Source organism: Pelophylax lessonae, assembly GCF_965119305.1.
Source record: "Pelophylax lessonae genome assembly, chromosome: 5".
NCBI classification, from domain to species: domain Eukaryota; kingdom Metazoa; phylum Chordata; class Amphibia; order Anura; family Ranidae; genus Pelophylax; species Pelophylax lessonae.
In genome coordinates this window covers 24367998-24395603 of record NC_138772.1, presented here as the reverse complement: position 1 = coordinate 24395603, position 27606 = coordinate 24367998, and the positions used below count along the sequence as shown (strand labels likewise).

Here is a 27606-nt window from a genome sequence, read left to right as displayed (position 1 = left end):
ACAAGCTCAATCACACTGGGACATGATACCACACTATACACTTCGCATTCTGTCCTTCATCTCTTGAAAAATCTGTCCACACAACACATGACTGCCCAAAGGTTGGCAGGATATGATGTTATCCTGACCACCACCCCAGGGCTCCAGGTTCACTACTGTGCGCCAACTACTGCACCAATGTTGTTCTTAAACTCTCTCCTAGGATTCAAGGGGCCACAAGATGAGATATCAGAACAACATGAATGTGCAGAACGTATTCACATAGCTACCAGCCCCTGCCCCACCCTGCAAAGTGTTCCCTTTCCTGATGCAGAGGATGTGTTTGTAGATGGCTCCTGCACCCGACCAGATGATCACACATTTCATGCTGGTTATGCAGTGGTACAATTGCCCGATAAAGTCCTTGAAGCCATGCCAGCCGCTGTCTCATCAGCACAAGCTGCCAAGTTAATCGCACTCACCAGAGCTTGCGAAATCATGGCTAACAAGCGAGTAAACTTGTACACAGACTTTAGATTTGCATTTTCAGTATGTCATGATTTTGGGGTAATATGGCAGCATAGAGGATTCACGACAGCAACTGGTAAGCCAGTTGCACATGCACAACTCATTGCAAATCTCCTTGCAGCAATTCAACTTCCAGAGGCCATTGCAGTAATTAAGCGCACACAACTTCTATGTCACTAGTTGCCCAGGGAAACAGGTTGGCAGACAAGCATGCAAAAGCAGCTTCTCGAGTCACACAAAACAATGCAACTGAAGTTTTACTAAATGACCCACTGGTACAGCTCACGCCTGAAAATAACATCATGCTGTCCCAACTCCAAACATTTGCAACACCAGCAGACATTAATTATTGGGAGTCCCAAGGATTGACCAAAGACGCTAATGGTCTGTGGTCAAAGGGAGGAGTGGTAGGAATTCCCAAAATAGCAGCCCCCATTCTTATACTGCAAATACATGGTATAGGTCACAAAGGTCTTAAGCAAACAATGCAGGAAGTCAGTAAAAGGTTTTGTGCAGAAAATCTAATGCAAATTGTAGAAAGTATGATTTCAAGATGCCTCACGTGTGCTCGGAACAATGTTCAAGGGAAAAAAGTAGGCCACCATGAACACTTGCTACCTCCAAGGGCCATTTCAGGAATTGCAAATTGATTTTACACATATGCCGAAGGCAACAAATGGATGTAAAACCATGTTGGTAATCGTGGATAGATTCAGCAGATGGCCTGAGGCATTTGTGGTTAGGAAAGAGGATGCAAAAACTGTAGCTAAGATTTTGTGTAAAGAAATCATTCCCAGATGGGGATGCCCAGTCAGGATCAGTTCTGACAATGGGACCCCATTCACAGCAAAGGTAACACAGTCCATAGCAGAGCAACTAGCTATAGATTGGAAGTTCCACATACCGTACCACCCCCAGAGTGCAGGTGTTGTTGAAAGAATGAATCGCACACTGAAGGACAAACTGAGGAAGGCAACTGAAGGTACCTACCATAAGTGGGACCAGTACTTACCTGCTATTCTTGCTGAAGTCAGAATGACTCCAGACCCAAGAACTAAGCTATCTCCCTTTGAAATTTTGATGGGGAGACCCTTCCCAACTCCATGGGCAAAGAATCCGTTAATTCTCATACCTGGAGATTTGCAGCAGATACAAGAGGAATATGTGGCAAAATTAATTGAAAAATTAAACAGTGATTATGGTGATATTTCGCTCTCGTTTCCTTTGCCAACAGGTGCACCGACCCACCCATTCAAGCCTGGAGACAGAGTCTTGGTGAAGGCCCTCCATAAGCTGAAGTCACTAGACCCGCCCTACGGACCTCCTGCGACAGTTCAAGCAGTGACCAGAACAGCGGTATTGACAGACGACTCCCCGGTTTGGATCCACGCATCGCGACTGAAGAAAGCCCCACCCCTGGACCCCACGACTACGGACCGGAGATTGTGACCAGCACCAGACGAATTCCAGTTAATTCCAGACAGACGGAAGCCCCACCCCTGGACCCCACGACTACGGACCGGAGATTGTGACGAGCACCAGATGAATTCCAGTTGGATCCAGACAGACGGAAGCCCCACCCCTGGACCCCACGACGACGGACCGGAGATTGTGACGCGCACCAGACGAATTCCAGTTGGATCCAGACAGACGCATTGGTATAATGCCAACGGACACCCCTACTCCTGGAAAACTTTCCATTTTTGCAGCAGTGGTACTGTTTACAGCAAGCTCAACACTAGTAGCCACTGTCTGGTTACTGGCAACATGTGCTCACCACCCGGAGAACCTCTCCTCATTTTGCCCTTCCTCACCCCAGGAAAGGAGAGAGACACGAGACATTCATGTCTCCACTTTACAGTTAAAATCAAGCTTATTGGACACAAAGGACAACATATGGATGTTTATTGCTGCCAACATACTGAACTCTTCTGACTTTTGCCTTACTGATCACTACAATTCTAATGATTTGTTCTCTACCTGCCTGCTAGCTGTTCCTACCCCACTTAATGTTTTAAAAGTCTACTATAGTGGGGTGTGGGCTGACTCAAGTATAGAAGACACTGATGTATACACTCATCCAAATCTATATGCTTATCGTAGTGACAGATCCTCATATTCACTCACAGAAACAATGGTAGAGGTAGATACAGGATATGTAACCTCCGCTGAGGTATGTTACAACATGACCTGCAATAGAAGCTATATCCCTATGTGCACACAACCAAGTCGCCAGCCTACATACACCCTAGAATATAACGTCACCTTTTTAGAATCTCGTCTGTGCAAGTCAGTTGCCAATAATATGACATGCATTCATACAATAATGCAACCCAGCTATGTCAAGAATGTCCAGCTCCCTAAGGGATGGCTACTATCATGTGGGACTCATATTTGGACATATATCCCAGGAAATATAACAGGGGGTCCATGCACTCTTTCACGGCTCTCAGTAATTCTACCCCCAAAACAATCAATTGCCCACTCACGGTCCCCTAGATCTTTGGGGTACACTCTGCCAAGCAACTGTGACTCAGCAGTACATTTGCTCTCTGAAGCGGAATATATTTTGTTGGCCATATCCCTAGTTGGAGTCCCAGGCCTTGCTACAGAAAATCACAGACAACTGAGTAAGGTCACCTGTGCTCTTGCAAAAGGGCTCAACCACACATCTAGTGCTCTGGCTGAATTATTAATGGATCTCCAGGGCACTAGACAGGCAATATTATAAAATAGGCTGACCATTGATTATCTGTTGCTGAAGCACAACATGGGATGTGATTCTTTCGAGGGTATGTGTTGTTTCAATTTGAGTGACCATTCAAAATCCATACAAAGTCATATCAAAACATTAAGTGGATTGTCCTGGAGGCGCATGCGCGGGACTCGGCGAGACGGACATGTCAGCCTGAGCTCCGCTCCGCAGTGAGACATCCCGCCGCCTATCGCTGTGACCAGCCGAACGATCCTCAGCCCGTGAGTCACCCTCGGCCAGCCGGCATCCCTCCACACCCCATCATGGTGTCTGGCGGCGTGAAATCCAAGATAAAGAGCCGTACTATCCGCGATGCCCTTGTGAGGGCTTCTTCCAAGATGGCGCCGCCTCTCTCCTCACGCTCCAGCCCCAGCTTCTCCAAGGCCCCCAGAAGCAACTTGCCTCACCCAGATGAAGGTGAGTCGGACACCGATGCCCCTCTCTCCCGGGGAGCCACAGCCTTTGACCCCTCACAAGCTGCACTAATCCAGCATTTTGAGCGTATCCTAAACAAAGCCCTCCAGCACACCTCAGAGCAGATTACAGACAGGCTCACTAGGGAGATCAGGGAACTAGGCCAGCGCACCTCAGACCTGGAATACAAAACAGAGGATCTTGAAGTGAGCATTCACAATCACTCCGAGGAACTTGAGACCCTCAGAGAGGAAAATCTAGCCCTACAAGCTCAACTTGAGGACCAGGAGAATAGAGCTAGACGATCTAACATTAGAATTAGGGGGATCCCTGAGACTGTTGTGGATCTGCAGTCCACCATTACTGCTCTCTTTCAGGAACTCTCCCCTTCCATCCCTATTGAACGTCTGGAAATGGACCGGGTCCACAGGGCCTTGGCCCCCCGTAAGCCTGAGGGACCCCCCAGAGATGTCATAGCCAAACTGCACTACTATAAAACAAAGGAACAACTCCTACAAGCTGCCAGGCAAAAGGACACCCTCTTGTTCCAAGGCTATTCCTATCAGCTGTTCACTGATCTCTGTAAAGCCACGATCACGAGACGCAGGGCATTCAAGCCCCTTCTCCAGATCCTGCAGCAACACCAGATCATTTACTCCTGGGGTTTCCCATTTTCTGTGCGATTTACCTACCAGGGGCGCAAGCACACCTGCAAAACCACTGAGGACCTCCAACATCTTCTCCATGAGCTGCATCTGTCTTCCTCCCTTGAGTTCTCTACGTCACAACAGCACCGCAGACGCTCTGCATCCCGCTCCCCGCAGACAGCCACTGCCTCCACATCAGCCACTCCTAAACGGAGTCGTCTCATCTCCCCTCTGCCAACGCCCTTAGACTCCATGGACTGATAACCGCGAGCGGCCCCAGGCCCTGGATTCATCCTTTTATGTATTTGAATTTTTACACTTCATTATCTTGATTGTATTGACGAGTTATCTCTCTCCTGTTTTGCTTCCTGCTTCTGCACAGCGGACCTCCCATACTGCACTGTTGCAGTTGCTCCTGGACCATCCATCCATTCGTCTGACCTGCACTGGCGCGCTCGCCTCCACTGATCTCACACGCTTCTCCCGGGACGGTAACTATGGCGTGTTATTTTTATTTTTATTTTTATTTTTTCCTCTGACATATTTTTGAATTTTTCACAACAAATACTCTCTTTCTCTTGTTAGTTGCACTGACCTCTAGCGGGTCCCCATACTTTTGTATGACTTTTTTATTCCCCCCCCCCCCTTTTTTTTTTTTTTTTTGCCCTGTTTTTTGGGGCACGGCTACCACTGGCCCTTCCCTTGGGTCCCTCACGGGCCGTAACACACTGTTCCTCATGCTAATTTACTCACTTTACAAATGTACGATATTGTTGTTACCATTGCTTACCACTTCTGGTCACCAAATGTTCTCTATCAGTTTTATGCTTCTACAGGCGGTTTGTCTCCTGTCGGCAGTCACTGCTGCCTCCTTCTTGCCTCTGGAACCCTCCTTTTGGAGATTTCCCGAGGTGACCCTACCCCCTCTGAGTGGATGGACTCCCTCTCCTCAGACGGACTACTATTTGCTCACATGATTCTATTGCTATCTCAACATATCTCAATGTCTCCTGTACCCCCCTCCTTTCTCCCCCCACTGTCGTCCTCCCCCCTGCCCCCCCTCCTTTCCTTCCCCCTCCCCCCTACTCGCCGGGGGGGCACAGTTGGCGAACGCAAGATCGCCATTTTTAGCTCTTCTCCCCTTGACACACGATGGCCTCCTTAAATGTCTTGTCCCTTAATGTTCAGGGCCTCAACTCCCCACAAAAACGTCGCAAAGCCTTTCGTTCCCTAGCTTCACTTGACGTACATGTTGCGTGCCTCCAGGAGACCCATTTTTCCACCTTGCATGCACCTAAATACCTGACGGCCTCTTATCCCCAGTTTTTCGTGGCCTCGGCTACGGTAAAGAAAAGAGGGGTTCTTATAGCGTTCCACCGTAAGACTCCATTCATACTTCACTCCACTGTAGCTGACCCTGAAGGCAGGTACTTGATACTCACCGGCTCATTGTTGGACACAGAAGTCACTTTAGCGTCCTACTACGCACCAAATTCGAAACCCCTCTCCTTCCTCTCACACTTTCTACAGATAGTTGAACAACATAAAAAAGGTACAGTCATTCTTTGTGGTGACTCCAACCAGGTCTTATATCCGTTTCTAGACAAGTCCCCTGTCTCTCTTTCTCAGCCTGCGCAGCGGCTTTCATTCCAACTCCTCCTCCAGACTCATTCACTGGTGGACACCTGGCGGGAACTTAACCCGAATAAGCGTCAATACACCTTTTACTCTCATCCACATAAAGTGTCTTCACGCATAGACCATATATTCACCCCCGTGGCCTCCTCCCCTGCTCTCCTATCCTCTTCTATTCTACCGATTCCATGGACCGATCATAACGCGGTGGTCTCCACCTTTGACTCCCTAGTCCCCAAGCAACACAACTTCTCTTGGTGCTTGAACAACTCCCTCCTGGCCCACCCCTCTCATAGAGCCGAAGTGGCTGTGGCTATTAAGGAATATATTTCTCACAATGACACTGCTGACGTCACTCCACTCACACTATGGGAAGCCCATAAACCGGTGCTTCGGGGCACCCTCATTAGCCTGGCCTCCCGTCGCAAGAAAGAGCGACGGCTTCTCTACCGTACCCTTAATTCCACCTTCGCTTTAGCTCACGAACGCTTCCAAGCGGACCCAACCCCAGCACATAGGATCGCCCTTGACAAAGCAACACTGGAACTGGACCTTTTTCTCACAGAATCCGCTGAAAAGCAGCTCAGGCGTTCCCAACACCAGTTCTACACTAAAGCTAACAAACCCGACACCTTCTTAGCACTCTCGCTCCGCAACGCCAACATTGTTCGGAAACCGATCCGACTAAAAACATCCACCACGACTTACACTAGTAACCCACTTAAGATTCTGGAGACCTTCCGTTTACACCTCTCAAAACTTTATTCCCCTCCACCACCTCCGCCTGACTCCCAGATCACCGACTTCTTTTCTGACCTCACCTTGCCTTCACTGTCTGCCCCTCAACGAGAAGATTTGGATAGACCCATATCTGACCTCGAAATCCGCATGGCCATCAAGTCTCTCAAACTCAACAAGAGGCCTGGACCCGACGGCTTCACGGCCTCTTACTACAAGCACTTTTCTGACCTCCTGACCCCCTTGCTTTCTAAAGCCTATAACTCCTTGCTTACAGGCCACTCTCTCAGTCCCGACTCATTGAAAGCAGCTATCTCCATGATACCCAAACCACAAACTGACGACTCCTCTTGGACTAACTACCGTCCGATCTCCCTCCTTAACATAGACATAAAGATTATGGCTAAAATACTGTCAGCCCGTCTTAATCTCGTCATAGGCTCCTTGATCCATAGAGACCAGACTGGTTTCATCCCTTGTCGTCAAACGGGAGACAACGTACGCAGGGCTGTTCATCTTGCCTACCAAGCCCGCCGTCGCCACATCCCTGCGTGCTTTGTCTCCCTTGATATTCGGAAAGCCTTTGACACTTTATCATGGAACTACCTGCAATCGGTACTACGCATCTGGGGTTTCGGCCCCCATTTCCTATCCTGGATCTCATCATTATATTCTACCCCCTCTGCCTTTATTCGCTATGCAGGCTTCCAGTCCTCTACCTTCACCATAGGCTGTGGCACTAGACAGGGCTGCCCCCTATCCCCTCTCCTTTTTGCACTTGCAATCGAGCCCCTTGCCCATAAGATCCGTTCCAACCAGAATATAAAAGGAATTGAACTAGGTGGTCACCATCATAAATTATGCTTATTCGCAGACGACATCCTTCTATTCCTCACCTCCCCACTCACCTCTGCTCCCAATCTCCTAGCCATTTTGCAACAATTTGCCCATATCTCTGGCCTGGTGGTCAACACCCACAAATCCAAAGCACTCAATATTTCCCTGCCTGCGCCCCTCCTCACACAACTACAATCGGTGCTCCCCTTCTCCTGGGCCACTCACCACATTCCCTATCTAGGAGTAAAGCTCACGGCGGACCCTCTTGACCTCTATGCAGCTAACTATCCTCCTATGCTACAACACCTAACTAGGCTTATGCAAACTTGGTCCTCACTTCCCTTAGCTTGGATGGGTCGCATCACAGTTGTTAAAATGGCCTTGCTGCCCAAAATATTGTACCTGTTTCGGGTTCTGCCCTTACATGTCCCCTCCTACTACCTGCGCCAGCTCCAAAGCCGGACCTTCTCCTACGTTTGGGGTAAAATTAGACCCAGGGTATCCAGACAGATTCTTCACCTCCACAAACTGCAGGGCGGGCTGGGCCTCCCCCAGTTCGCCAAATATTACCAGGCAGCCCAACTAGCCCAGCTGACCAATTGGCACGCTACTCGGGAAATTCCCCTATGGGTGGCCCTCGAAGCGGTCGAATGTGATCCTTTATCGGTGGCCAACCTACTGTGGTTAAAATCCTCTGATCGCAGATCGATTACCAACCCCATTCTACGCCATTCCCTGCACCTTTGGGACACCCTAAAGTTCAAGTATAAGCTTCAGTCGCCCCATAACCCGCTTCTCTCCTACCTCCACAACCCGTCCTTCCCCCCAGCTTGGGAATCCCCATCCTCTTTTCATCGTTGGTCGGCAGCTGGCCTCCTCCGGGCCCACTCCTTGATCGTTTTCGATACATTTAAATCCTTTCCGACTCTCCAAGACTCACACCAACTCCCCAATTCTGAGATCTTCCGCTACCTACAAATTAAACACTTCTTATCCCGCTGCATACGTACAGACACATCTTTACCCACCTTGACCTCATTTGAACACGTCTGTCTCCATGACCCACACACCCGAGGTCTTATATCCCTCCTTTACTCTAGACTTTCTGAACCCCTAACCCGAGCTCTCCCAGCATATACGTCCAAATGGGAACGGGACTTGGGCATTACACTTGAGCCTGCAGACTGGTCCAAGATCTGGCAGTCGACAAAGACAGCCTCCCAAAATATAGTGGCTTCCGAAACCAACTATAAGGTGCTTATGCGCTGGTACCTTGTGCCAGCTCGTATTGCTAAATTCCATCCCTCATACTCTCAGGACTGTTTCCGAGGCTGTCAGGATGAGGGCACTCATATGCATATCTGGTGGTCCTGCCCCGTGGTCCAACGATTTTGGAAGGCTGTCTTTCGCATTCTCTCCACCCTCATGGACACGCACATCGACCCTGACCCCTGTCTCGCCCTCTTGAACGTGAAATCAGATGACATTTCCACACGGCAGCACAAATTGTTCCTACAAGTCACGACAGCGGCTAAACAAACGATAGCTAAAGCTTGGAAAACCCCCCATCTACCTATTCCCGAAGTGAAACACAGAATCACTAATGCCATGATTCATGCGAAAATTGAGGCGGTCCTGCTGGACAGGGTCGAAAAGTTTGACAAATTATGGCAACCATGGGTAGACCACTTTCTCCCTCCGAACTTTGATAGCACTCTCCTATTGCCCTAAACTGCATATTTGCAATGCTTGTATCCACCAGTAGTTACCCTGCTCCCCCCCGGCGACCCCCCTCCTCCCCCCCCACTTTCTCCCCTTCCACCCCTCTCCTTTCCCCCCATTCCTTTCTTCCCCCCCCCCTGTTTTGTCCCCCCGTCTCCCCCCTTCCCCCCTATTCTCACCTCTCTTATGACCATATCCCGCTATATGTACAATACTCTGTCCCATACTCTTCCCCACTGTGGTTACTTCTCTCCACATTCCCTACACAAGTCATTTCGCCATTCTACTACAGTCTGCATCTTGTTTGACCTAATGCCAAGGACTCCTGACCTAACCAGGCTTCCTTTCTCCCTCTGAGCCATGTATTGCGACCCCCGAAAACGATACTTTCATGCATGCTATATGACCCACTGAAGGCGCAGTCGCGCGCGGGCACAGCAAGTTCCCTTTTAGGGGTGCCCGGGTGTTGGCTGTGCTGGAAGGATCTCCCTTCTGGGGTTGTCGCCCACTTGGCTCCGGAATATGTCTGTTACCCTGGTTTGCTTTGTTACTATCTCCGGTTTACTGTTGCGACCTGTTGTGCAAATGTAACCTCTCTTGCTCTGATTGTACATGTTGCGTTGTATTTACTTCTGTTTTTTCAATAAACTATTTGAACAAGAAAACATTAAGTGAATTAGCAAAGGAAATTAAGGAAGATATTAGTAGCAATTGGTGGGACTGGTTTTTTATGTGGTTTCCTGGAACTGCATTTTTCCAACGGATACTAATGACCTTAGTGGGGGTGACTGTGGGTATCATTATGTTGTGCTGTTGTGCTCAATGCATCCCTAATATCATATCTATGTGTAGGACATGTATACTTACAGCAAGAACACAGCAAACATACCCGGGGGGGGGGGGAAATAGTGCTATTCACAGACTCTAGGTGACCTCACCCTTATGTATAAGGTTGGGGGTCAAAGGTTGGGTTGAAAGAGTGTATCAACGTGCCTTACAAAAATTATATTTCATATTACATTGGTTAGGGCTCATTCTACGATGAAATGTGGCCCCCTGCAATTACAGATTTAACAAGCCAGACTAGCACCTATTCATGACAACCTTGGACAGCAGACAGCTGTATTTTGCATATAGATGAAAAGACATTGACATGTTCAACACTTTTCCATTCATTCATTCAGACACTTAACGAGTTAAGGCTTAGCATTTAGATTACAAGACATTTTGCATAGAGACTGACACCACCATAAACAATTGACAATTGCTTACATTAACACAGACAAGCTGAACACAAGACGGACCGATACTACAACAAAACACCTCATATTGACACAAATGCATAGGGAAACAAAAGCCTTTCATGTACAGTTTCTGTAAGATATGTGATATTGTTAAATTGACTCATGACTTGTAACCAGTTTCAAGCAGTTTTTGCCGCCAAAATATCCTTTAAATGGGAGAGCGAAACTTGAAATAAACAGATGTGACTACACTTTGTTTAGGTACTCTGTGTTCTTGCATCTCCCAGCTGGAAGAGGAGGAATTCACTATTGGGGGGGGGGTTAGCAACTGAAGGGTGGTAAATCATCTCATACCTGCCTCTTGACGTGGACGAGCTATCAGCGTCTTTGGAGGCAGGCATAACATCTGGACTTCTGTGTAGGAGTATATATACACACACACATGTATGTATATATACACATACACATATATAGGTGTGAAAGTAGCAGAACCCTATGGATGTGCTAATGAAATTATTACCAGGCATAGGACTTCATTCCTATCACACCTATATGTGTGTAGTGTGTATGTGTATAAATACATACAGTGGGTACGGAAAGTATTCAGACCCCCTTAAATTTTTCACTCTTTGTTATATTGCAGCCATTTGCTAAAATCATTTAAGTTCATTCTTCTTCCTCATGAATGTACACAGAGCACCCCATACTGACAGAAAAACACAGAATTGTTGACATTGTTGCAGATTTATTAAAAAAGAAAAACTGAAATATCACATGGTCCTAAGTATTCAGACCCTTTGCTGTGACACTCATATATTTAACTCAGGTGCTTTCCATTTCTTCTGATCATCCTTGAGATGGCTCTACACCTTAATTTGAGTCCAGCTGTGTTTGATTATACTGATTGGACTTGATTAGGAAAGCCACACACCTGTCTATATAAGACCTTCCAGATCACAATGCATGTCAGAGCAAATGAGAATCATGAGGTCAAAGGAACTGCCTGAAGAGCTCAGAGACAGAATTGTGGCAAGGCACAGATCTGGCCAAGGTTACAAAAAGATTTCTGCTGCACTTAAGGTTCCTAAGAGCACAGTGGCCTCAATAATCCTCAAATGGAAGACGTTTGGGGCGACCAGAACCCTTCCTAGAGCTGGCCATCCGGCCAAACTGAGCTATCGGGGGAGAAGAGCCTTGGTGAGAGAGGTAAAGAAGAACCCAAAGATCACTGTGGCTAAGCTCCAGAGATGCAGTCAGGAGATGGGAGAAAGTTGTAGAAAGTCAACCATCACTGCAGCCCTCCACCAGTCGGGGCTTTATGGCAGAGTGGCCCGACGGAAGCCTCTCCTCAGTGTAAGACACATGAAAGCCCGCATGGAGTTTGCTAAAAACACCTGAAGGACTCCAAGATGGTGAGAAATAAGATTCTCTGGTCTGATGAGACCAAAATAGAACTTTTTGGCCTTAATTCTAAGCGGTATGTGTGGAGAAAACCAGGCACTGCTCATCACCTGTCCAATACAGTCCCAACAGTGAAGCATGGTGGTGGCAGCATCATGCTGTGGGGGTGTTTTTCAGCTGCAGGGACAGGACGACTGGTTGCAATCGAGGGAAAGATGAATGCGGCCAAGTACAGGGATATCCTGGACAAAAACCTTCTCCAGAGTGCTCTGGACCTCAGACTGGGCCGAAGGTTTACCTTCCAACAAGACAATGACCCTAAGCACACAGCTAAAATAACGAAGGAGTGGCTTCGCAACAACTCCGTGACTGTTCTTGAATGGCCCAGCCAGAGCCCTGACTTAAACCCAATTGAGCATCTCTGGAGAGACCTAAAAATGGCTGTCCACCAACGTTTACCATCCAACCTGACAGAACTGGAGAGGATCTGCAAGGAGGAATGGCAGAGGATCCCCAAATCCAGGTGTGAAAGACTTGTTGCATCTTTCCCAAAAAGACTCCTGGCTGTATTAGATCAAAAGGGGGCTTGTACTAAATACTGAGCAAAGGGTCTGAATACTTAGGACCATGTGATATTTCAGTTTTTCTTTTTTAATAAATCTGCAACAATGTCAACAATTCTGTGTTTTTCTGTCAGTATGGGGTGCTATGTGTACATTCATGAGGAAGAAGAATGAACTTAAATGATTTTAGCAAATGGCTGCAATATAACAAAGAGTGAAAAATTTAAGGGGGTCTGAATACTTTCCGTACCCACTGTATATATGTGTGTGTGTGTATATATACTCCTATACACAAGTTCAGAAGTTATGCCTGCCTCCAAAGACACCCAAAAAATACCCAAAAAAACGCCAGCTACAAAAACCCCCAGGTGTGTTGTTGCAGGCGTTTTTTTTGGGCATTTTTGGGCGTCTTTGAAGGCAGGCATAACATCTGAACTTGTGTATAGGGGTATATATACACACACATTTATATGTATTTATACACATACACACATATAGGTGTGATTATTAGCGAAGTCCTATGCCTGTTAATAATTTCATTAGCACAGCCATAGGGTTCTGCTACTTTCGCACCTATATATGTGTATGTGTATATATACATACATGTGTGTGTGTATATAAACCCCTACACAGAAGTTCAGATGTCATGCCTGCCTCCAAACACGTCCACAAAAAGCCCAATAAAACGCCTGCAACAAAAACGGCCAGGTGTGAAAGTAGCGAAGCCACTATCCTGTTCTATTGCAATTCTAATAGAAACAATCTTTTTTCTATGGCGGTCACCCTGAAATAGAAGGGTTTTGTCACCCTGCCATAGCAGTCAGAGTCAGTTAACCCTACACTACACTACACTACAGTCCCCTGACACTTAACACTTTCTCTACAGAAACTAGATTATTAAATCTAACTATAGTGGAAAATAGTACCCTAACTACACAAGATATCCCTTTCCTCACACTAATAATTGCTAAATGACACTTTGAAGCAGGAGTAACAGAACTGCTTACACTTTCTTCCACAGCCCCTGTATTACAATGCTAGAGATTTGGCTGGGCTATCTTATATACTGGGGGGCGTATTCACTACTGATGGGCCTCTGGACCCCCTAGTCACTACAATCACATTCCTAGCATCCTCCTGCCCCCTCAATTGGCTTTTACTGATGGTTCTGGTCCAATCACAGGCTTTTAAAGCCCAGTTCCTGTCCCATTGCATTTTGGTCGGTTCTGGTTGCCTAATTCCGAACTTTTTCAGCAAAAAGTTTGAAATTCGGCTGAATTTCAAACAGTTCGGGTCGAACCGATGGTCAACCCGAACCGTTCGATCATCCCTAATGTTAACGTCCACCTTTCCTCGGGAAATGTTAGGTGCTTACATCACTTATTTAAGAAAAAACCCCCTTGAGGAATGGTTGGGACTTTAGAGGTAACTATATTAGACTCTCATAACAGAGATATGTAAATAAAACGTGTCTTTATTTTGAAAAAGTGGAATGATTGAAAAACCATCAAAACAAAAGGAACATATGTTTAAACAGTATACATGGACATTTATACAAACAGTCACAGGTTACAGCAGAATCCAACGCGTTTCAAATGTAGTATAATACATGAATCTTCCTCAGGGAATCTGCATATATTCCTGAAAAAGTAACCACATACAGAATAAGTCCCAACAAGAGGGGCATAGTTCAGTATATACAGTTTACAAATGTATAGATATATATAATCTTGCAATTGCGACCATGTAGTCTCGAGAGAGAAAAAAAAAAAATATATACCAACAGGGGAAGAAAAAACCGGAAAAAGGGGGAAGGGGGGAAAAAAAGGGGAAAGAAAAGGGGAAAACTTCCAGATGGAATACCACTGATTAGGAGGTCACATACCTGCAAAAGATGGGAAAGCCCAGCAACCCTGTCTCAATGGGGGTATGTTCAATTCCCACAGAGTGAAAGCTAGAGTCAGGTGTGTGTATTATTGGCCTTAACCTAGAAACAATGGTAAACAATCAGAAAACTACTGATGTAGAGTTCAAGCTGCACTATACCAAAAAAGTGTATAAAATATTTCAAACAATTCACCTGGTTCGATGATTTATCACAATTAAAAAATGTGAAAAAAAAGGGGGAGTAAAAAGTTTTCCCTGAAATACAAAACAGGGGGGGGGGGGAAAGATGATGTTCCTGGACAGTTCCAATTGATTATCCCATAGTATGAGTATCTCCAAAATTTGATAAGTCCTATATTAGGAAAGGAGAAGGGAAAACTGAGCCATATATAGATGTTCGTGACCGTCATATAAAATATGGTGGACACATTTCATATGGGGTACCTTACCTCAGTAACGATGAATCATTATGGTATTTCCATCAATTCAATACATATGTATAGTCCCTCGGGATATATACACACAAAAATATATTCCAGAATCCTTGGTGAGAAGTGCACCATAACTTGCCTAAGATGAATGTAAAGAAAATACATACATCTATGTCAATGTATATAAAAATATCGGCTAGAATACGTAATAAATATTTCCAATAAAATAAAGGAAAATATAATACCATTAAATGTAGGGAAGGCAGTAAACCATGGAGTCACGCTGTCCAACAAGGCTGACAAAATCCAGTTCTATGGTACCTTGATAGAGCCGCAATGGCGTCCACCACGTGTATCCTAATAGACTGGAGGGAGGGGAGAAAAAGCCTCCTTAACCAGGATCAAAAATAAAAGTAACAATCGGGGTCCTAAGAAAGGTACTTACTATCGTGTAGAGGTTTCGAGGAGCACCAGTCCTGAGGTGACTTCGGAGAGATAACTCTCCGGACTGACTCTCGGCATGTCCTTAAGTAACCCAAGGGGGGCCTGTGGTCTCGATGGCACAACTAAGGAGACCATGGGCGCCCCCCATGCTAGTCAAGATCCTACTATGATTCAGGTAGATGGAGCAATAACAACTAAAGCACAAGGCACAAGCAATAAGGGGCCTTTTTTAGGAAAACCCCATACTCGACAAGCGGTCAAAACACAAGCCAGCATGGACTCCTTTGCAATAAGGGTAACCGAGAAAATGGATTAACCATTATTAACCTTTCATCTCATAATCTTACCCCGGAGGAGGAGGAACTCTTAATGTTGGGTTTATCTTTTTGTCCAAATCAACCAACGGATAAGTTTAATGTCCTAAAAGACATAAATTTATTTGCAAGGGACATCTTCTTTAAAAGTAAATACCTAAAACAAACAGATAAATCACAGAGACCTGACTCTAAATTGAAAGCAGCAGAATATCGAGCCCTTTGGGACTTGAATTTACTTTTGCAGGAGAGTGGTTATGATAATGAGGAGATTTGGGAAAATCTTAGTAGTTCTTCGGATGATGAACCCACACAAACTCAAAGTAAGGATAAAGTTTCCACTAAACAATTCAGGAGGAAATCTCCAAAATTTCCCCAACTCAATCAAAACCCCACCATATCCCTCTTTGTTCGTCAGGTCTCAAAGGATATTGATAAATTGCACATAAACCCAACGAGAGACAACCCCCCCCCCCCAATCAACGTAAAGCCCTTAAAACCCTTCAAAAAAAACAACGCCATCACTATTAAACCCAGTGATAAGGGAGGGAATATTGTTCTGATGAACAATGCTGACTATGAAAAAATGTGTCATCAACTTCTTGATAACGGAACTTGCTATAAACAAATATCAACTTCCGTTATCAAAGGTTTCAATGAAGAGTACTACGCTATCATTGACTCAGCTAGGGAAACAGGCACAATCACGACAGAATTATGGGAATACATGAGGAAGCCATATCCCCGTATCCCCACGTTCTATTGCCTGCCCAAGGTCCACAAAGACCTAAGAAATCCACCAGGCCGTCCTATAGTTTCAGGTAATGGTAGCATTACCGAAACAGCAAGCCGGGTGGTAGACGCTCATCTAAGACCGCATGTTACTGGCCTGACATCTTATACCAAAGATACCATTCACATGCTTCAAATTCTAGAAAATGTTATTGTACCTTGTAATGCCCTCCTAGTAACTATAGACGCCGAATGTCTATACAACTCTATACCTCACGAGAAAGGTCTCTCTGTTATCAAAAAAGTTTTGAAACAGAGAGGACTACAGGAACTAAACTACAACAATTTTATCCTTGATATTTTGAGATTCATTCTTGAACACAATGTGTTCTCTTTTGAAGGCTCCCACTACCTTCAGGTACAGGGTGTAGCGATGGGGACCTGCTGTGCCCCATCCTACGCCAACCTGTACCTGGGGGAGTGGGAGCATCTGATTACTACCAGTGATGACTTGTCGATGTACTTCTGCCACTTTCTATTGTGGCAGAGGTACATCGACGACATCTTCCTGGTATGGGACGGTCCTGCGGAACTCCTAGAAGAATGTCTTGTGAAGCTAAATGACAACAATATGAATTTGTTTTTTACCATGCAATATGACCTGAAATCGGTGGATTTTCTGGATATCACCATCACCAAGGGTGAGATTTCAACATCTCTATTCAGAAAATCCACAGCGGGAAACACGCTGCTTCATGCAGCTAGCTTCCACCCAGAGCCTCTTAAGAAATCTATTCCATATTCACAATATCTAAGAATTAAGAGAAATTTCTCTTCCGAAAAGGTCTATAGGGAAAAGGCTAATGAACTAACAGAGAGACTCCTTGAAAGAGGATACTCTAAGACATGTCTTAGGAAAAGCTATAACAGAGTCCAGACCATGGAGAGAAAGGATTTGCTCTTCAAAAACCCGAAATCTAATGAAGTACCCGTTAAGAACCCTCCTAGAGTAATTCTCAACTACTCTACGGAACATGAAAAAATTTATGACATCTTGAAAAAGCACTGGGCAATACTTAGTGAGGACCCTATCCTTCAACAGATAGTGACACCCTCCCCAGCTATCACCTACAGGAGAGCCACCTCTATGAGGGACACGTTAGTCCAGAGCGAGTATAAAGGTGCAAACAGAGAGGATCCCTGTCGAGACAAAGGGACATTTCCCTGTGGCCATTGTGACCAATGCAAGGTGATAGTTAGATGCAAAACAACTAGGCTCCCTAATGGGGAGACTTTTCACCCCCGACATTTTGTGAACTGCAAAACCAAGGGGGTTGTGTATCTGATGCGTTGCAAATGCAAGGCTTTCTATGTTGGAAAGACCAAGCAGGAAATGGGTAAACGCATCAGTAAACACATGCAAAGCCTTAACATTGGAGACTTGTATCTGCCACTTGGCCGACACATGGCTATTGCCCATAAATACAGGACCCCAGTGGTGACTTTTCTTGCCTTGGAAAGGGTGCACATTCCGACCAGGGGGGGTGATTGGAACAAGCAGCTGCTCCAGCGTGAAATGCGCTGGATTGTCAGGCTTGGGGCGACCACCCCCCCTGGTCTGAATGAAATGGAAAGCTATAGGTCTTTCTTGGAGGGGTTTTCCTCCGGGAAGACAGATTAGATGGTCCTCTGTTCCTTTCCATCATTATAATCCTTTTTGTTTCTTTTATTTTATTTTGCTGGTCTATATATGCCTTCAATAAAGCCTTGTTACCATCTAAGGCTATACACTAGTAACCTTCCCCTCCCCCAATTTTTCCAATTGTTTGGGGGTTCTTTTCAGTTTCCCCTCCCTCTCCCTTTCATCTCAAGGGTATATGTTAATGAATATATATTATACTCTATTTAGAAGTATACACTCTCTCGGAGTGGGATAAATACGAAATAACAAGAAAATGTTTTTCATGTATTGTATAATGTTAAAATATAATTGAACTAGAGAATTGTATAATTGCATGTGCGATTCATGTCCTCCCTGACAATTATGGGGAGGTTTCCTGTTCCTCGAGGGAATCAACCCCCTTTTCCCCCCCCTTTTTTTCCCCCCTTTTTTCCCCCCTTTCCCCCTTTATTTTATTTATTATTATCATTATTATTATTATTTTATTATTATTTTTATTATTATTTTTCTTCCTTCCACCAGGTGGATCCACGAGCACAGTGGGACTGCTATTTCCTGATCCCTGTGGGGGGATCATCCCCAAGTGGAAGCCCGGCATGGGTGAGACATCTCCAAGGGTGTCCTCAACCTCGGATGTGGACCCTGAACACCTGGAGAAAAAAGCGTTTTTCGGAATGGTAAATCCCCGGAGACAATTGTCTCCGGGGATTCCAGGTCTGAACACCCGATAGTTTTCGGGGGTCTAACGCCACTACCCATGCCGGGGCTATATCTGATATTGATTGTCCCTCTTTTTCCCCAAGTGGTGCCCGCCCTAAAAGGGTTTTTTTCTACTTAGTTGAACCTGTACAACGATTGGATCTTTTATGTGAGATATAACCATTAATTTATACCCTTATATTTTCAATCGGGTTTCACTTATATGATTAATTTATTCCTTTGTTAATCTTGCTGTACCTATGAACCGCCGTGATTTCGGGCGGACATACAACAATGTCCAATACCGAGTAAGGGCGGAAGTAGTCACTAGTTTTGGCTTCATACAGCGCTCCGCAACTTGGACATCTAAAACGGAAGTGATGTCATCCATTAAAACCCGCGGGATATCCCGCGATAGACGGAAATGACAACATCATTATACGCAAATCTCGCGATGTTTACCGCGAGACCACAGGCCCCCCTTGGGTTACTTAAGGACACGCCGAGAGTCAGTCCGGAGAGTTATCTCTCCGAAGTCACCTCAGGACTGGTGCTCCTCGAAACCTCTACACGATAGTAAGTACCTTTCTTAGGACCCCGATTGTTACTTTCATTTTTGATCCTGGTTAAGGAGGCTTTTTCTCCCCTCCCTCCAGTCTATTAGGATACACGTGGTGGACGCCATTGCGGCTCTATCAAGGTACCATAGAACTGGATTTTGTCAGCCTTGTTGGACAGCGTGACTCCATGGTTTACTGCCTTCCCTACATTTAATGGTATTATATTTTCCTTTATTTTATTGGAAATATTTATTACGTATTCTAGCCAATATTTTTATATACATTGACATAGATGTATGTATTTTCTTTACATTCATCTTAGGCAAGTTATGGTGCACTTCTCACCAAGGATTCTGGAATATATTTTTGTGTGTATATATCCCGAGGGACTATACATATGTATTGAATTGATGGAAATACCATAATGATTCATCGTTACTGAGGTAAGGTACCCCATATGAAATGTGTCCACCATATTTTATATGACGGTCACGAACATCTATATATGGCTCAGTTTTCCCTTCTCCTTTCCTAATATAGGACTTATCAAATTTTGGAGATACTCATACTATGGGATAATCAATTGGAACTGTCCAGGAACATCATCTTTCCCCCCCCCCCCCTGTTTTGTATTTCAGGGAAAACTTTTTACTCCCCCTTTTTTTTCACATTTTTTAATTGTGATAAATCATCGAACCAGGTGAATTGTTTGAAATATTTTATACACTTTTTTGGTATAGTGCAGCTTGAACTCTACATCAGTAGTTTTCTGATTGTTTACCATTGTTTCTAGGTTAAGGCCAATAATACACACACCTGACTCTAGCTTTCACTCTGTGGGAATTGAACATACCCCCATTGAGACAGGGTTGCTGGGCTTTCCCATCTTTTGCAGGTATGTGACCTCCTAATCAGTGGTATTCCATCTGGAAGTTTTCCCCTTTTCTTTCCCCTTTTTTTCCCCCCCTTCCCCCTTTTTCCGGTTTTTTCTTCCCCTGTTGGTATATTTTTTTTCTTTTTCTCTCTCGAGACTACATGGTAGCAATTGCAAGATTATATATATCTATACATTTGTAAACTGTATATACTGAACTATGCCCCTCTTGTTGGGACTTATTCTGTATGTGGTTACTTTTTCAGGAATATATGCAGATTCCCTGAGGAAGATTCATGTATTATACTACATTTGAAACGCGTTGGATTCTGCTGTAACCTGTGACTGTATGTATAAATGTCCATGTATACTGTTTAAACATATGTTCCTTTTGTTTTGATGGTTTTTCAATCATTCCACTTTTTCAAAATAAAGACACGTTTTATTTACATATCTCTGTTATGAGAGTCTAATATAGTTACCTCTAAAGTCCCAACCATTCCTCAAGGGGGTTTTTTCTTAAATAACTCTATAGGGATTATGGTAACACAGCACTTGGCAACTACCTACATATATTTATAGGTGCTTACATCACTACCATCCCCAAGCTGGGCAAGGATCCTAGCCTCCCTTCTAACTATAGGCCCATTTCCCTTCTGAATAGCGACACTAAGATTTATGCCAAAGTACTAGCTGCCCGCTTGCAGACCATTCTCCCACACTTAAAAATGACCAAATGGGCTTCATGCCGGTTAGACAGATGTCAGATGCTACTAGGCATATTATTGATCTGGTACACTTGGCGGAGAGCTCCCGAGCGCCTTCTCTGCTCCTTACCTTGAATGCAGAGAAGGCCTTCGATCGGGTGAATTGGATTTATATGCGGCTAACCTTGGAGAGGATTGGCTTTTCCGGTGGCATACTATCCACTGTGCTGGCCCTTTACTCTTGCCCCTCGGCCCAGGTTCTCACCTCTGGCACCGCCTCGGCTCCGTTCGTTATCACCAATGGTACCCGCTAGGGATGTCCTCTCTCCCCAGCGATTTTTAATCTTATGATTGAACCTCTGGCGGAGGCCATTCGGTCTGATGATGGGGTTGAGGGGTTCCGTATGGGAGATACTGTCCATAAGGTCAACTTGTTCACGGACGACATAGTGGTCATCCTGACGAACCCAGGTCCAGTCTCTCCCGGGAGTCCATCGGATACTCTTGGCATTTGGGTCAATTTCCCATCACAAGGTGAATACCTCAAAATCTAGTGCTCAACATGGGAATTAGCTTGAAGGTAACTGCCCTTTTGCAACAGAAATGCCCTTACCCCTGGACAGAGGACCAGATCCCTTACTTGGGGGTGAATGTTACTCCCCGCATAGCCAGGCTCCTCCCTGCGAACCTGGATCCCTTAATAAAAAAATTAATAATGATATGGCTGCCATGGCAAAGGTTGAACTTTCCTGGGGGGGGGTAGGATGGCCGCTTATAAGATGATGATTTTGCCTCAAGTACTCTATCTATTCAGGGCGATCCCCATCCCTTTCCCTAAGAAATACCTGGCTGCTTTATCTCGAGGCTTGCGTGATTTCATATGGTGCGGGAAGAGGGCAAGAGTCTCTACCTCCATCTTGGTACGGCCCAAGGCCTTGAGTGGCGCTAAACTTCCGGACCTCTACATGTACTATTGGTCCACCAGGCTGGATCAACTGAGGTCGTGGTTCGACCCTGAGAACAGTTTCCCCTGGAAATCTCTAGAAAGCCACTTGGCGCCGACCAAGGACCTTCAGCTGTTACTCTTGGGCGATCTCTGGATACATTGGCCGCTATCCTGGCTCCCCCCAACACTGAGGGAGGCCCTATTAGCATGGAGGTAGTTAGGAGACACTCAGATGAGGTGTGATGGGACAGCTCCCCATTCCTCCTCGTCCCTGCCAATGAGCCTTCTGGAGGCGTACTTGCCCTCCTTGCCAACATCCCACCTGCTCAAATTAGGCATCTCTGACCTCTCCCATTTCCATGAGAAAGATACTCTGCTGACCCCTCAGTTTCTGATGCACCGCTTCCAAGTACCCCCTTCTTTGTTCCTTACTATACTACGGATCTATAGTTTCCTCAAAAAGCATCCCCTTAAAACTAACCAAATTCCCATCAAAGCCTGGGCATTTTATCACTCAGTAAGGAAAACGGTCAAGTTCATATCCCTGTTCTATGACCTACTACTGCATAGGCCAGACCCTCCGGTCTCTATATCTATTCGGAGATGGGAGCATGATCTGGACCTGTGCCTTACCCCGGAACAATGGTCTCATGCCCTTACCTCTACCTACCAATACTCTCACTGTACGTCGCATTGGGAAATGATGCTGAAAATTGTGAATAGGTGGTACTATACCCCGCACAGGTTGTCCAAGATTTTCCCCTCACTCCCCGATCTCTGCTGGAGAGACTGTGGCCACAGGGGAATGCTGGCCCATGTACTTTGGGAATGCCCATCATTGACCAGTTACTGGAACAGGATATTCAGGAGTATAGCGGAGTGTACGGGTATACTACGTCCCCCCAGGAGGGAACTGGCCCTGTTGAATATAGGCATTGATACATACCCTGTCCAATATAGACAGGTGGTCCTACACATGCTATTAGCCTCTAGGACGCTGATCCTGCGCAGGTGGCGATCTCTTGACATACCCAATTTCTCTGAAGTGGTCAAAACTGTTAATGACAACTACATTTTGGAAAAGTCATTGGCGCTAAATTCTCTTTCTTTTACGCAGTTCAGAAGGGCGTGGCAATACTGGAAATATTCTCCCTGAGTGCTATTGGATGACATGAGGGGGGATGGGTGTCACCCCCATGGCAATTATGTTCCCACTGGGAGCTGTGGGGGTGGTCCCTATCTCTCTCTCTCCCCGACCACCTCACTGTGGGGATTTGTCGTTTGAACTAGATGCTGTTGTTTTAGTTCACATCAGTAACTCTGTTTTTTCTTATCAATATCTGTATCTGTACATTACTATGTCGGAACTCCCTCTCCCCTCCCTTCCTTCCCTCCTACATTTTCTAATGTTACATTTATGCTCCTATATTGTAATCAAAACTTTCATGGTTTGTTTTCCTGTATATTGTTAAACTTCAATAAAAAACAATATTTAAAAAAAAAAAGATTGGTGGGGTCTAGTGAGGCTTTCTTTGGTATGGGAGTTACTAGCGCATGTTTTAGAGAGTTGGGTAAGATGCCAGTGGAGAGGGAGAGGTTGAAGATATGAGTAAAGAGTGTAGGACAGAGTCAGAGGGTGACTGTAATGTTCGCAAACGCCAGCCGCAAATTTTCTCAAAAGTCCGCGAACCGCGAGTTCACGGCGGGCCCCATTGACTTTAATGGGAGGCGAACTTTAAAAACCTTTAGGTCATATTTGCAGCCACAAAAGACGTACTAGCTGTGCACAAATAGTCCCAGCACATGGACAATGTCATAACAGAAGTATTGCAATTGAAAAAGTTGCCCTAAATTTTTTTTTTTTTTTAGAGCAAAAAATATATATATTTTTTTCATAAAACAGCCAGAACTGACAGCAGCCGGTAAATACATGTCTAATACATATAGGGTCCATTCACACATCTGTACTTCTACTCAAGTCACTTTTTGATTGAGCACTTCCACTTCTACTCAAGTCACTTTTTGATCGCGCACGTGTACTTTTACATGTCCCTTTTCCTCTTCACATTGAACATGTTCCTTTGCTTGTCTCTTCACATAGCAAACAGTTAATTTATTTCTTCCACATAGAAATAGTTCATTTTCTCACCTTGAGAAGTCTTCACACTTGTTACCCTCCTCAGCGCACATCGCTTCAGGAGGTCTTCCCCATGCTCACACAGCTTCAGGGGGCATCCCTTCTCCCATGCCCACACGGCGTCGGGAGGCACACATCTGACTGTCCTCCTCTCCCCAGCTTTACACAGCGTCAGGAGGCAGAAATCCTTAGGACTTCCTTTGGACACATTATAGAGGCCTTGACTTCCTCATTCCGAACAGCTGAAGGCCTTTCAACTTCCTTAAGCCAGTTCTGGCTACCTTTGCAGCCGACACCCTATAGTAATTGGTGAATTTTCTAAACCAGGTGGAAATGTATCTCCTGTCTGTGACTACATCCACAGATTTACCTGACTTCCTGTCACATACCCCCCCCTCTTGTTTCAACCCTAGGGTTGGGACACAGTTTTCCAGGCACACATGTGTAAGGCACTGCTCTTGACTCTCACTGATAAGCCTCCTAGTATCTTCCCTCCCCAGTTCATTAACAACTGCTAACCTTTGTTGAAATGCTTGTAGGGGTGGCTCTTTCTTTAAGTCCGTTAGCTTGTCTATACACACTTGTTTTGGCTGATCTTCTCCATCTTCATATAGCCAATTCTCTGTATCTTCAAGCTTCAGGATGAAACTGTTTCTGTCATCTTCATTGACAGATTTCTCATAAATGTCAGACAACTTGTCCCCCATCTCATATACACATTCCTCAACTGCATTTTTGGCATCATTTTGCTCCTTCTCAAGTTTGTCTTGCATACAAGTTTGTCCTATCCGCCATGGAGGACCGTGATCCATAGGCAACTCAATTTTGCTAGTCTTAATGTCTTCAACATTCTTGAGCCGCCTCTCTCTGCAATCAATAAATGATTTCCACAAAACTTTGAGAACCTCTGCTTCACTTGGCTTTGTTCCAAGAAATGCCTTCTTGAGCTTGGCTTGCTCTAAGATGCTGTGCAGAAAGCCTTCCATTTGCGACAACAGGCTGTCACACATTTCTTCAAAGTGACCCCTGTTCATTTTTCCAGCGACATCATCAACTTTCCTTCCACCAACATATGGGTCAAAAGCAACAACACAGTCTATTACAGGTTTCTTCAATGCACTTTCTGCTGAACTATTTGACGGCTCAAGGTCACCTAGTTCCTTTTCTTTATCTGAACTCCACATGGAATGTATCTCAAGATCACGATCAAACTTCTGCCACCTGTCTTTCACCAGTTCCATTTTGGAAACACTCCCTGAAAGGCACTTGAAATTCATTTGCTTCACAGTTTCACCAACAGCCTTAGTGTAATGTTCTGGTACCTTTGGGTACCCTAATTACTCTTTCATAAGTGTATGCGCCCCACCATTCTCTTTTGGTAAGGTGCGCATACACCTTTAAGACTGATGCTGTCATCACTGAGCGCCGGACTGGATGGCTATTTAGATCGCCGGCTCTCACTCACATGTGTTCGTTCAAACTGCTTTGTGCCTTGATGCTAACCTGTCTTGAAGCTCTCATGCTTGCAAGCATCCCTCGCTGTCGGAACCACGCTGCGCTGATCCCTGTATCCCGCTACCGGATCATCCGCTCTTGCCGAACCTCTCCTCTGCTACATTGCTATTAGTGATAAGTACCCCACAGGGGAAACCTCCATAACCTTTATACTAAAGCTTACACTATCTAGCTCTGCATACTAAGGACTATTACTACATCTGCATTATCTAAGATTGCTAGCTCTTGAGCCTACTACCACCTGTTCTTGCACTGGGTTGATCTCTCTTGTATGTCCACCTGCTACTCTGTCATCTGCTACCATACATGATTGCTAAACCTATCTGCATCCCATCTGCTACTATCTTACTTTCAAAAACATTTCCTTTCAAGTGTCTGTCATATACCATCTCTACCCAACCTGTCTCTTCAGCCTATCATCACTGTGTTACTATATACATAAGTCACTCTAGGAAAACATCTTATTGAGTGTGTGTATTTACTTGCTGAATTGAGATCATCCACACATGATGAGTCATTGGGAGTTGGGATTGGTGTCTCAGCGTTTCTCTACATGACTACTGAAGTGGAATATTTCTGCAGCTGAAAATCCACATCATACGTAAAACGCAGGAGCGTTACACTTAGATTTCTCCACTAGGTGGTGTTTGCTTTTTTTTCCAAGATTTATATCACTTGCCTTAGTTTTCTCCATTAGGTTTTCAGCCTGAACTGAGAAATCATCCCATTTCTTACACAGCTCCTTTACTTGCTGAAGTTCTAACAATACATTTTCCAGTGCTTGAAGCTTTTGAAAGAACTGTTTATTCCAGAGGGGTGATTCAAACAACATGTCATCAAATTTCTGATGCTCACTCAGGACAGACCCCAAAACACTGTTTCTTTTAAAAACTGCATCAGGCACACTATCCCCTCTTTGGGACAGATCCTCTGTTGCCTGTAATTCCTCTTCAGGTTCCTGCAACGGAATCTTCATCTCTTCTACTTGCTGTTCTAAGGCTCGCTTAGACTTTTCTAGCTCCTGAAAGCTTTTCCCAACATCATCCTTGGAGCTGACCAAATCTTCCATTTCTGTACACAGCTGTTGGTTAACTCTTTCTAGTTCAACCTTATACTCTAGAGCTTCCTCCAAAGAGCGAGCCAAGAACAGGGCTTTGCTCTCTTTATCACGCGCCTCCGTTTCTGCACGGTCGTGTTCTTCTGTATATTTTGCAGACACAGTCTTCTCCTCACCAAGCATCTAATCCAGCTTCTTTTTCACATTTTCAACACACTCTAATGAACCAATGCTTTCTTCCAATGCGTTTTTTCATATCCGCTATCTGAGCTTGCAATGTTGCGACTTGCTCTGATAGGTTTTTTGTTGCTTCCTCCTCCTCTTTTAATTGTTCCAGGATGCCATTTTTCTCATCTTCTATTTGATTGAGCTTTGTGCTAAAACTCAGCCTTTGACACCTCTCTTCCTGTAAGATTTCCTGCGTGTCTTACAGCTGCGATTCCAAGATAGAGAAATCTTTGGCAATTTCTCTAGATTTGCTGTCTGCTTGAGAAAGCTGATTTGTAACATTGTCCAACTCAACCTGCAGTCGGTTTGCCTTCTCTGACAGCTTAGCACACAATCGGTCACCTTCTGACACCTTGACTTGCGATTCCTGCAGCTGTGCCTCTACTTTTTTTCTCTTGTGTTCAGAATCTCCTTTTCCCTGCATAAGAGCCTTCACCTCATTGGCTAGCTTCTGGGAATGAGAATGTAATTCTGCCACACAGGCTTCTTTCTCCTTTAGCTGCTGCTGGACACGTTGGGCTTCATCTTTCCAACTTTCACAGTCCGTACGTAATTCATCTACCACATTGCTCAAAGTGGTGAGCTCATACACAGTACTCAGTAATTTAGCCTCTCTCTCATTTTTCTCTTTGTCGCTGAGAGACAATGTCGTTTTCAGAGCGACATTCTGTTCCTGCGCCCCCTGCAGGTCTATTTTTGTAGCTTCCAAAGACTGAAGACTTTTTTCCAGCTGACTACGCAACTCCAACATTTCACCCATACTTTGCTCCTGCAAAGTCTTAACTTCAATTTCCTTTTCCATGAGGATGGTATCTTTCTCCATTATAGTCTCTCTGCATTTTTGCAACTCGGATTTTTGCAACTCGGAAAAAAAGAAGAGCAGTGGATTCTTCCCACTGGACAACCTGAGCCTGCACGTTTCTATGCTCCA

The 27606-nt window shown here is 45.1% G+C and overlaps 1 protein-coding gene and 1 pseudogene across 2 annotated transcripts in view; both read left to right on the top strand.

Moving 5' to 3' along the window:
* The window catches only part of LOC309555861 (fucolectin-like), a gene marked incomplete at its 5' end in the record, with an annotated part of 554318 nt that overhangs the window by 411486 nt on the left and 115226 nt on the right, over positions 1-27606 (top strand). The gene's annotated exons all lie outside the window — the stretch shown is intronic.
* LOC309555553 lies at positions 1447-10183 on the top strand (annotated as a pseudogene). The gene is made up of 3 exons: positions 1447-1952; positions 2239-3362; positions 9936-10183. The product of its transcript is annotated as an uncharacterized misc_RNA (transcript).